This window comes from Camelina sativa, chromosome 3 (assembly GCF_030686135.1).
Source record: "Camelina sativa cultivar CO46 ecotype springtype chromosome 3, ASM3068613v1".
Classification (NCBI taxonomy): Eukaryota; Viridiplantae; Streptophyta; class Magnoliopsida; order Brassicales; family Brassicaceae; genus Camelina; species Camelina sativa.
Genome location: NC_141882.1, coordinates 27,018,551 through 27,029,907, shown reverse-complemented (window position 1 = coordinate 27,029,907; position 11,357 = coordinate 27,018,551). Strand labels below are relative to the sequence as shown.

Sequence of the window (11,357 nt, the reverse complement as noted above, 5' to 3'; positions counted from 1 at the left end):
CAAAATCTGAAGTAATGCTATTTTTAGAAATTTATTAGGGATTAACTTTGTAAATAAGTACAAATAAAATGGTAAAACCCAAAATATACTTCATAAATGTATATATAGCTCTAAATTTAAACTTCACCGTACATTTGAACATCTATGCACCTATAAATATTGTGAGATATACTTCAATATAAATTTATACCTTGGCGGATTATATATAATCAATAGGTGTTCAATTTAGATGTTCTAAGTGTACTTTGCAAAAAGAAATTTGACGTAGCAATATGGTTAAATATTTTGAACCGCGGAGATACCTAATATGGTGTAGATTTAAGAGATACATATTAATGTATAACCATTTTAAATTTATGAGATCATACAATCTCAAAGATCTAGTAAAATAGGTATGTAGATTATTTATAGGATTAAAAAATAAATGGGTTGAGTTGTTTTTGGAAAACTCAAAATGTATAGATGTTGTCAAGCTTTTTATGGCAATAAACGGAACAAAATTAGGTCGATTTAAATAGTTTCATTAATTGAGTTTTTATGAAATGTTATTTTAGGAAAATCGTTAGGGGTTAATGTTGTAACTAAAACAAATTAAACAAGCAAAACTTTAAGGGCGTACCAAAAAATATACTTCAAAATGTTAATATAGATTAGAGGGAGTATTAAGGTTATATACGACCTTGTATATTGGGTTGTTATTATGTCTTATTTAAGTCAATGACTGTTTATGTGAACCTAGAAAACCTAGAGCTAATCATGTATATATAGGATTGTAATATTTATGAATGAAAATCAAGTCAGTTCTATACCTAATTTTACATGGTATCAGAGCAGTAGATCATGTAGATCTAAATTTTTAAGGGTTGGGGTTTTATTGTTTTGACTTCCGCAAAAATGAAAAAAAAAAAAAATCTTTTGTGTACAGTCTAGATTCCCCTTGTTGATATTGTCTCTAGATATGTTTGTGGCGGAGGTACTCTCTGTATGTGAGACTTGTTTCTCAACTTATTGTCTACAAAGTTTTGTAGATGTTTCCATTTGAAGTTCAGCTTCTTATCTTTTGGCCAAACTCACGTTTGTTTGGTCCTTTGTGGATGGTGATTTTTGGATTTAGAGAAGAAAAAATAGCTCCAATCTGGCTGATTTTTTTGGGGAAAGGTTTGTGACTCAGTGTTCTACATATTCAACGGTGGAGATCTTGTTTCAACGGTTTTTTTGTAAAAGATCTGAGTTTTAGTGTGGTTGGTCGTGTCGTGAGTGTTTGTGAGATCTTCTCGGTTTGAGCTGAAATTTTGCAGAGTTGTTTCTGACTTCTTTATTTAGGATTTGTACGGTGGAGATCTGAATATGTTACCAGAATCTTAGTGAATCAAGTTGTTTAACTGGTTCAATCTCAAAGCTGTGTTTTTGTTTTCTCTTCTTCACCCTCTTGAGTTTGAGGGGGAGAATAGAGAATGAAGATCCTCTCTATTTGTTTGAGATATGTTTCTCAGTTCACTTGGTTCAACAAAGGATATAGGAAGTAGTTGCCTTCCCAAATGTATTTTCGTTTGCGAGTAGTGAAGTTATTCTTCATCGCAATGTTTGTTGTGCCGTCTTCAAAGTTGAGTTTTGATGAAGACTAGTCAATTAATATGATTCTCCTATACAGGGGAGTATCACTCTGGGTCCAAGTGAGGAGAATTCTTCTGCTCCTTTACAACAAGATGTTTTTGTTGCATAGAGAGATGTTACTACACTACAATAGGAGATTTCTATTGTACGACAAGTTGTTACGTTTGAGCTTGTTACTTCTATCACAATGGTTGTAAATGAATATGCTCCAGCAAGTATTGTTGAACATGTCGTCTACTCATATCGATAGTTTCGAATTGTTCTCAAGTCTCTTGGTTAAGGAATTTTCTTCTCAAGTTGGAGAAACAATGTCTGGCGATGTTGAAGATGGTTCTTCTGTAACTCGTCCAAGTGCTGCTACTACACGATGGTTTCGTGAAGAAAGATGGTTTTGCAGTTTGTTAAAAGAATTAGGAGTTGAACAAGCAGCGCCGCCTATTCGTTTGTTTGTGACAATTAAGGCGTTTGTTCGTCCTTAATTTCTTTACATCATTTCCACATTAGGCGTTCAAGATTTTCACGTTCCAACCTGAGGGGGAGGGAGTATTAGAAGGAGTATTAAGGTTATATAGGACTTTGTATATTGGACTTGTTATTATGTCTTATTTATGTTAATGACGGTTTATACAAACCTAGAAAACTTAGAGCTAATATATATATATATATATATACTAGAAGTAGACTCGCGCATCGCGCGAGATAAATTTATAATAATATTAATATATCTTAGATTTATTAAAATATTTAAAATTTAATATTTTGTGTTTCAATAAATTATCTTATGTTTGTTATTTGTTTTGTTTTTAAATAAGTGACGACTATTGATTAGTTAAGCATTAAACTGAATTTTTTTTGTTAATATAAAAGGCTACTTCAAAAAATTTAGTCTGTATCCCATAATATATAGAGCTCTTCAGGTTTTGATGCACAATCAAGACATACAAACATTTTTTACGTAGGAAAAAGAACATTGATACGTATAAAATAAAATGCGGCTGACCATGGACATTATGTGTTAGTTTGTCCGCTTTTAATATAATCTATAAAACATCAATATCTTTTAAAATCAGACACCTCCAAGAAAGGCGAGACAATATCTTGAATTTCTCGAACAACCTGTTCTTGAGCCGAAATTCATGCTCTTCATTCATTCTCTGTATAATTAATTTCATTAGTTAGATAACTAAAGGTAGCATAAACAATTTTGATATTTATATATTACCAGCATGCTTCACACATGCTTAAAATTTTTATTATTATAATTTGAATGTTTTAGCAATAAAATATTTTGATCTTAATGAATTATACAAATGACTTCAAATGCATTTGTGTTCTAGAAGTAGAATTATTTCTGTTTTTTAATTCATTGCATTTGGAAAAGAAAGTTCTCTGTTAAATATTTTTATATTTTTATCACGTACTTTATATCTATTGAACATACTAAATGCAAACTGAATTTTAGTTTAGAATTGAGTAAAAGATGTTATTAATATATATTGATATATTATTATATCATATAAAAATTGTTTTTTGTTTTGTTTTATACTTTTCTGTTTAAATATATATATATATATATATATATGTTGTATTATACTCAAAATGACCAACAAAAAGGAGTAAAAACAAACCATTGTATTATCGAGTTACTTTTTTTAGTGTTAACTGCATAACCTAAGAGAACATAAAATAATTGTTCACCAGATATTTTTTTTTTCTTCTATGTTCTTATTTTTCTAAAAATCATGTAATGGATGGAAGAAGAGATAACTCAAATTTTCCTACTTCTCCAAGACATTGTTTTTCTCTCTCGTTCCCTTCGTCCCTCTCTCTAGAATGTAACTGGGATTAGCTTAGGGTGATCTTTGGATCTTTCGACTTGATAAACACGTGGTAAAAGTGAGTCTTGTTAAGCACTATCATCACATCATCAACAATCAATAATGGCTAGGAAAAATAATGGAACATTTGAGAAGAGAAAAAAAAAAGTGCATACTTAGTATAACCCAAACAATAATGTTGTGAAAAGAAATTAGATGTTAATTATATTTTAAGAAAATAAGTAAATTATATTTTAAGAAAATAATTAAGACTAAATTGTGTAAGAAAATAAAAACTGAATTTGGAAGAATCACATGGCTTTGGAAACCCATATCATGAGTTATATATCACCTAGACGTCCAAATCTTCCTCAACCCTAAACCCTAAACCATTGTAAAACTTTTCTCATAAGAAGTCATAACCTATAAATAAAATAAAAGACTATGGAAATGGTTATCGGAAACAAAGTTGATAAATACATAAAAACACAATTGTAACGTTAAGGAACAAATTTAAAGTAATATTATTCTGGATAGTTAATATTTGTTTAAACTCATTTTCATGTGTAATACATACAAACACACTTGTATAAAATATAGCATGGGTAATAAGTAGCATAAATATTGTGATTAAGATATTAAATCTATTAGGATTTATGAATTATGATGAAAAACTAAATTTTTTATATTAAAAAATTATTAGAGGGATCAAAAGAAAAAAAAATTACAACATTGATATACAAAATAAGCATTCGAAACAACATTTATCAACATTTACAAGTGTGATTGTGTTATGTGCCTAAGACCTTCTCCAACTAACTCTTTCTAATAAATAACCACATTTCACATGTCCACTTCTATATATGCACCAAAATTTCGATTCAACTTATTTATTTCAAAACCTACAAAGTCACATAAAGGAAAAAGTTAAACATTACAAAATTTAGAAAATTATGTGAGAGATAGAATATGATGTTTGATAAAGACTTTGTCAACCTATTTATAGATAAATTTGTAGTAGTATGAGAGGTTTTTTATTTTTTTTGGTCAAACATCATGAGAGTTACAATTACATTTTAAAGAATAAATATAGCATAGGTTTTGTCTGTTTTTTTTTTTTTTGTAAAACACTAATTGTAATTAATACATTAAAGTGTTTTCATATGATGAAAGATTTGTTTTTAAATTTTTTTCAAACATCATGGCAGTTACATTTTAAAGAATTAATATGCCATAAATTGTATTAAAGATTACTATTAAAGAAATGACAAATATCATATTGTTTTATATTTTGAAATTATTTTAGAGTAAATTGATTTGATATTTTGGCACAAAATCTCTGAAACAAATATTATACTTTTTCTGTCAACATTAGTAAAGAATTTAATAACAATATTATACTTTTTTTTGTCAACATTAGTAAATAATTTCATAACCATCACATTATATTTCTCCAAAATTATGATATTAATATTTAAATCTTTAATAATCGGAAATTCATTTTTTCCAAATTTATGATATTAATTTTTAATTCTTTCTTATTTGCAAAATTAATATTGATAAATGATACCTATGTGAAATTATAATGTTATGTTAATTATATTAAATATTGATAAATGATATCTATATATAATTACTAAAAGACATTGTATAAATGTCAATATATTTTTTAGTGCAGAAATATCATTTAAATTTTAGTGAATATAAAACATATGTACTTTTAAGAAAAATGAATTAAAAATTTTAATAATTGAGAAGTGAGGACAAGTGTTGAAAATATATGCTGCCAAATGTCGTCGTATTATGCAATGTTATGAGAAAACTTTCTCATATTCTATAAGATATATATAGGAACATAATGTTTATGAATGAAAACCAAGTCAGTTCAATACCTAATTCTACAAAAACATATGTAAAATATTAAAACAACACTTTTTGTTAATCGGAGGAAACATGATTTGTGATTATGATTTATAGAAGAGATTCTTTGACTTAAAAATAATGGAAGCTTACCTGAAAATTTTGTGAACCTCAAGTAAGGTAGGTTCATGTACAAATCTCATGTAAAGCTATTCACTGTTTAAAGTCAAGAAACGATCCATTTAATTCCTTTTGTTAGAAAAACTCATTATTTCCAAAAAACTACGTACAAAACTTTAGTTAAAGTAGTTTACAAGTGTGAGGTTCCAATTGCAAAGTCTCAAATTATCAATGCTCCCAAGTCACGCGACAATGATACAATGAATGTGATATCATAATGACTAGTATAAACTCTTCGATAGCTACAAGCCTACAACAATAGTCAAAGCCTTTGATCCCGAAATTGCATTATGGCGAAACAATTATGTGAATTTGCACATTATTGCTGATCACATTGTTTTAGTGGAATGCATCAACAAACAAATTTTCGAAATTCTATCTCTTTACCATTTTTTTCTTTCGAAATTGATCTATTCCTTTTTTTTTTTCCTTTTTGTGGTCAGAAACTTTTTTTTAGTTTACAGATTCCATTTCCACTGCATTGACTTAAAAAGACAACGAAATCAGAATTGCTTTTTGTTGTTGTTTCCATGATTCTGCTTTTGTGCATAGTTTAGGCTTATGATATAAGGTTCTAGTCTCTCAGCTGTTTTGGTTGATTCAGCCAGCTAAATTAACATCATAATAAACTTATATTCTGTGCTCACAACAGTATAGTTGGAGAAATTCAAAACCCTTCTGCGCACCTTAACGTTGTAAGCAATTAAATCTCCTTTTTTGAACTCTGTTTACTTTTAACCTAAGCCTTGGCCATTAAATCTTATCTAACACTTATGAGTGATCTTCAATTTATTCCACAGATGAAAGCTGATATAGAGACAAAAGGAGAACTAGCAACTCTAGTAACGCCGAATTACTTTATTTTTACACAAGTGGCAAGTTCTTTTACATTTTAAACTCGACCGTGTTTTATTTTTACACTATGTACCTCATGAGGCCATAGTGTATTATTTACTCATATACTAGGTAGTAACCCGTGCAACAACACTGGACAAAATATTTTCATATAAATCTTAAATTGATAAAAAAACGAAAAATTATATTAACCCGGCGTTATTTATATGTAAATTAAAAAAAATTAAACCTAGACGTATTTACTTTGGAACGGGAAACACGTCTCGTCCCGTCTCATCCCGTCCCGTCCCATCCCATCCCGTCCCATCCCGTCTCGTTTCGTTTTGTATCCATCAGAATTTGTTTTATTTTATGTTCGCTCTCTTTAAAATAATTATTCATTAGACAATGTTTATTAAAAGATATTGGGTAAGAAATTTAGACGGGATACCAGAGTTCTAAATTAATTTTTGTTTTTTAATTAGTTGAAATTGTCCAAAATAAAAATATTTTTCAAAAACACCAAAAAATTTTAAGTGCTCTAAAGTGGTTAATTACTTGTCGCATAGTCAATCCTAATCAAAATTAGTGAAAGCTTGACACTTGAATTTATCTACCTATATTTTTTAATTTCGTACTTTAATCTAAAATTTATGTCCCATTTTTTTTAAAAAAATTGTTCAATATATTGTTTTTTGTTATTCAAATTACCGTTTCAGTTTACATATGCTATTTCTTGTCTTAGTACCATAAATAAACTGGAATTTTTCGCAAAATTTATTATTTTTTAAGTATATGTACTTAATTAGTAAATTAAATTACTTCAAAAAACACTGGTTAAACATATATTCAGTCAAATGATAAATCTTTTTAGATCGTAAAACTTTAATTGTATAATAAAATAATCTTCCATTATAATTAGTTGGCCACTCTTTTACAGTGTTATCAATATTTGGGTGTATATGTTGAATACCACAACCTGTACTAAAATAAATATTTTCCTTTTTTTTTGCAGATAATTTTTTAAAAACTGATTTACACAATAATCACTGAATATAAGGAAATGATTTAATATAGATATGCAGTACATTAAAAGTATACTTTAGAAAAAACGAATGAGTTAACAATTTTAACATATAACTAGATTTTAACCTGCGGTACACCGCGTGCATATAATTTTATTATTATTTATATTTTATATTGTATCCGTTTGTTAAATATTGGATGTTTTGCGAATAGAGGAATAACTAAATTTTCCGACCGTCTGTGCGGTTAAATGTTTATATCAATTTTTTTAACCCGTAAAATACTTCATGACCATTTGTTTGTTATATTTAGTTTGTTTTGTTTAGCGTTTGAGATTCTATTTTGATTTTTTATTATTATAACAAAAAATAAGGGATTTAAATACATAGTAAGTCATTTATACGCTATGATTAAATCATATTTTTTAATGATTTAATTATTTTACACAATCTTAGTTTAATAACCTTAATTTTCTATGTCAAATATTCTAATATTAATAGCGTTGACAAATAATAAAATGAGGATTTAACCCGTGTTAGCACAAGTTTAATGATATTTTATTAGTTCCGACATTTCATCTTTATAACTCATCTACTATATAAGCATATTATATAATATTTTAATTTTTTAATATTACATATTCGTAATATTTAAAAATTTTATTAAGTTTATATATATTAATTATAATTTTAGAGAAATGTGAATCGAAGTTTTTTTAAGTTAAGGATCAATGCTCACAGTTTTGGAAAACAAAATAGGAATCAAATTGTTGTTTTTTTTGTTTGCAAAGGATTCAGAGATAGAAGGTGTAATTATGTCATAATTTATGTTTCCATATTGATTATGCTGTATTTTTTAGTTGGAAATATACGCAAAATATTTAGGAAACAAAACCTGAAGTAATAATATTTTTGGAAAATATTTAGGGATTAACTTTGTAAATAAGTTTTTAAATAAGTACAAATAAAAGGGTAGAACCCAAAATGTACTTCAAAAATGTATATATAGATTTAGATTTTATAATTTTAAAATCTCACTATTGTCGAGTAGGTATTATAAGTTTATAACTAATTGCCAATAACAAATACATTTAACGATTAACACATCAAATTTAAATATTTCTATTAGTGAATGATTTGGTTGCTAAAATTATAATATTAACGATTAATGCATAAGAAAAAAAATACATTTAATTTCGATTTTATCTGTTGCTAAACTTGTGGAGAATTTTTTTGAATATGATAAATTATAAATATTAAATTTAATAATTTGAATTTGCTAACCTGTTTCCTATATTAATTATTAGTTCATATATAAAGATTTCTTATGCCATTTGCTAAAAATCTGTTTTCCATATAATGTTTCGTTTATAAATGAATTTTCAATTAATAGTAGGTATAAATGATCAATTCCCCAAACTTTATATAGATTTGATGAGTTTTGCATCATTACATACCTTACATTACATGTGCATTCCTCTTTGCCAACGGCCTTAGAGGCTGATGAGTGATGAGCGAGCTGCGCTTAAGCATTTCAAGGGGCCTAAGAAGAAAGCTGACATGCAAGAGGCTGCAGTTGAATACCGTGAACTAAAGAAACTGGAAAAGGAATTGTCTTCCTACTCTTATGGTCAGAGCATTCACTACGGTGTTGCCCTGAAGAAAATGGCCAACTTACGAGACAAGTAAAAAAAAGTCCCTACTTTGATACTCACTCATTAAAAGAACATTTTAGGTTCCTCCAAATGTTAAAAAAACTGGTTCTCTGAGGTCGGCGCAGAGGATAAGGAGGCTAGTCAGATTACGTTGCTCATGTTGGAATTTGTACCGGTTTATAACAATTTATAAACTAGTCACCAATTCTATTGTCAAGATTCATGTAAATATTGAATCAAATCTATGTCTTAGATTATGATAGATTTGGATAGTTTGGAGGGGAAAAATGAACTAAAATAAATCAAAGTTGTAAAGCAGTTCAAACGTCGTGCCTCTATTGGTATCCACACGCACACAAACTGGATTAAACGGAATGCACGTGACAAACACTTTTGTCTTAGATTAGGTTTGGGCCAGAATATTAGTGTATCTCATAATCAAACGCAAAGCGTTATTATATATCGATCGACAATAAACCTAACTGGTTTAGGTTGTTTTGCTAATGGGCCAAGCCCAGTTCTCCTACGTGCACATTTATATATATGTATATCCTATATAATATATAATAAACATTTTATTCTAAGTGCACAAATATAAATATATGTATATCTTATATATTATATTGTAGTTACACCCAATATTAATCCCGTCTGTTTAGGTGTGTGATCCTGTAGGATCGCATAATATCAGTAATGAACTTCTAAAATAATTGATTATAAGAGGTTTCTAGCAAAACGTATAATCATCTAATATTATAGGACTTTTAAACATTAACTATACAAAATTAAGTACAAATAATTTCAGGACATTCCCAACAGCTCATCCATGCGTTTCTTACCAGGACTTTAAGATCCCATTCGAATGGATGCTTGACTCGGTAATGATAAGAAAGGTATTGCTTTCTTCCGATGAGCACCGTTACACTCTGTTTGTCCTCTTTTTAACATAATTATAATACTGTTAATACCAATTTTTGTTTTGTTTGAGAAAAACACAAAAAAAAAACTCACCACTATACTACAACGACTTTGTTGCTTCTTTGATCCTTCTCTAAGTATATCATGTGTAGATGTAAGTCCATAGCTTGGATCATATAACTCAATAGCACAAGTCAAAGTCTTTTAAGCAAAAAAAGAAAAAAGAAAGAAAGCCATGTGTGCATCAGTGCATGAACAATCATGTTTACCATTATCAAATAAAAGAATCATTTTCCCAAGTCAATACCAATTTTTGTTTTGTTTTTTTTCTTCTCCACGTATTAGATTATTAAAGTTCCCACCAATAGAAGTCAACAAGGTTACGAAGTCATTCTATTTTGTTTAGTTGAGATTATAAATAAAACTAACTTGCGGATATAATTTAATCGGATTCAATCTTTGGTCGAATATATTCCCAAGTTACTCTATAGACAAACAAGCTTTGTGTAAATCCTGCTGATCAATCTCCTGATCAATCGCGACTTCGAATCAAACTTAGAATCCGATGGATAACAAAGAATGAAAGCAATAAAATTAAAGAACACATGAGATTTTACTAGTTCACGTCCTAAACTGGGAACACTATGTCTCATCAGAGATTATACTCCAGTAATTCACTAGAATCGAGAAGATACAATACTATTTACAAAAGCTCTGAATCACTCTCTCACTCTAGATCACAATCTCTCACTACTCTCTCTCTCACTTGATTAAGATCTAACAAACTCTTGAATTGATCCGTTAGAAGAGATAAGATCTAGAGGAAGAAGATATTAACCCAACTTTAACCACCTCGGGTTTGATCCACCGCATTGAACCACCTGCACGTGCAACTCACATGCTTCAACTTGAGCTCTTATGTAAAACCCTCTCATACATCGAGAGTCTTCTCAACACTTAGGCATTTTATTATAAATAATCCAAGTCACACTCCTACAATCCTCCACATTGACTCTGATTCTCACCTTTTGCATGTTCTTGTTCTAGTCCTTGAATTACCCCTCCAGTCCCTGAACTTCACCACTAAGTGTTCAGTAACTCGGAGCATCTCCAATGCTCCACTCAACTTGTCAACTGGAAGTACTTTTGTAAAAATATCAGCTGGATTGCATTCACTTGCAATCTTAAGTACTCTTACCACACCTTCATTTATTATATCTCTGATGAAGTGTAGCCTAATGTCAATATGCTTGGTCCTATCATGGTAAACTGAATTCTTCGCCAATGCTATAGCGCTTTGTGAATCTGAATGAACCTCGAAGTACTCTTGAGAATGACCAAGCTCCCCAGCTAACCCCTTAAGCCAAACCGCTTCTTTAACGACTTTAGTTAGAGCCATGTACTATGCTTCAGTCGATGAGAGGGCAACAACTTTCTGTAGTTTTGACTTCCAA

The 11,357-nt window shown here is 29.2% G+C and overlaps 1 long non-coding RNA gene across 1 annotated transcript; it reads right to left on the bottom strand.

Moving 5' to 3' along the window:
• Positions 1–4,092: 4,092 nt before the first annotated feature.
• Positions 4,093–4,547, bottom strand: LOC147947750 (uncharacterized). The gene is made up of 2 exons (XR_015587332.1): positions 4,428–4,547; positions 4,093–4,333 (listed from the first exon to the last, which is right to left on the bottom strand). It is a non-coding gene; the product is annotated as an uncharacterized LOC147947750 (long non-coding RNA).
• Positions 4,548–11,357: the final 6,810 nt, after the last annotated feature.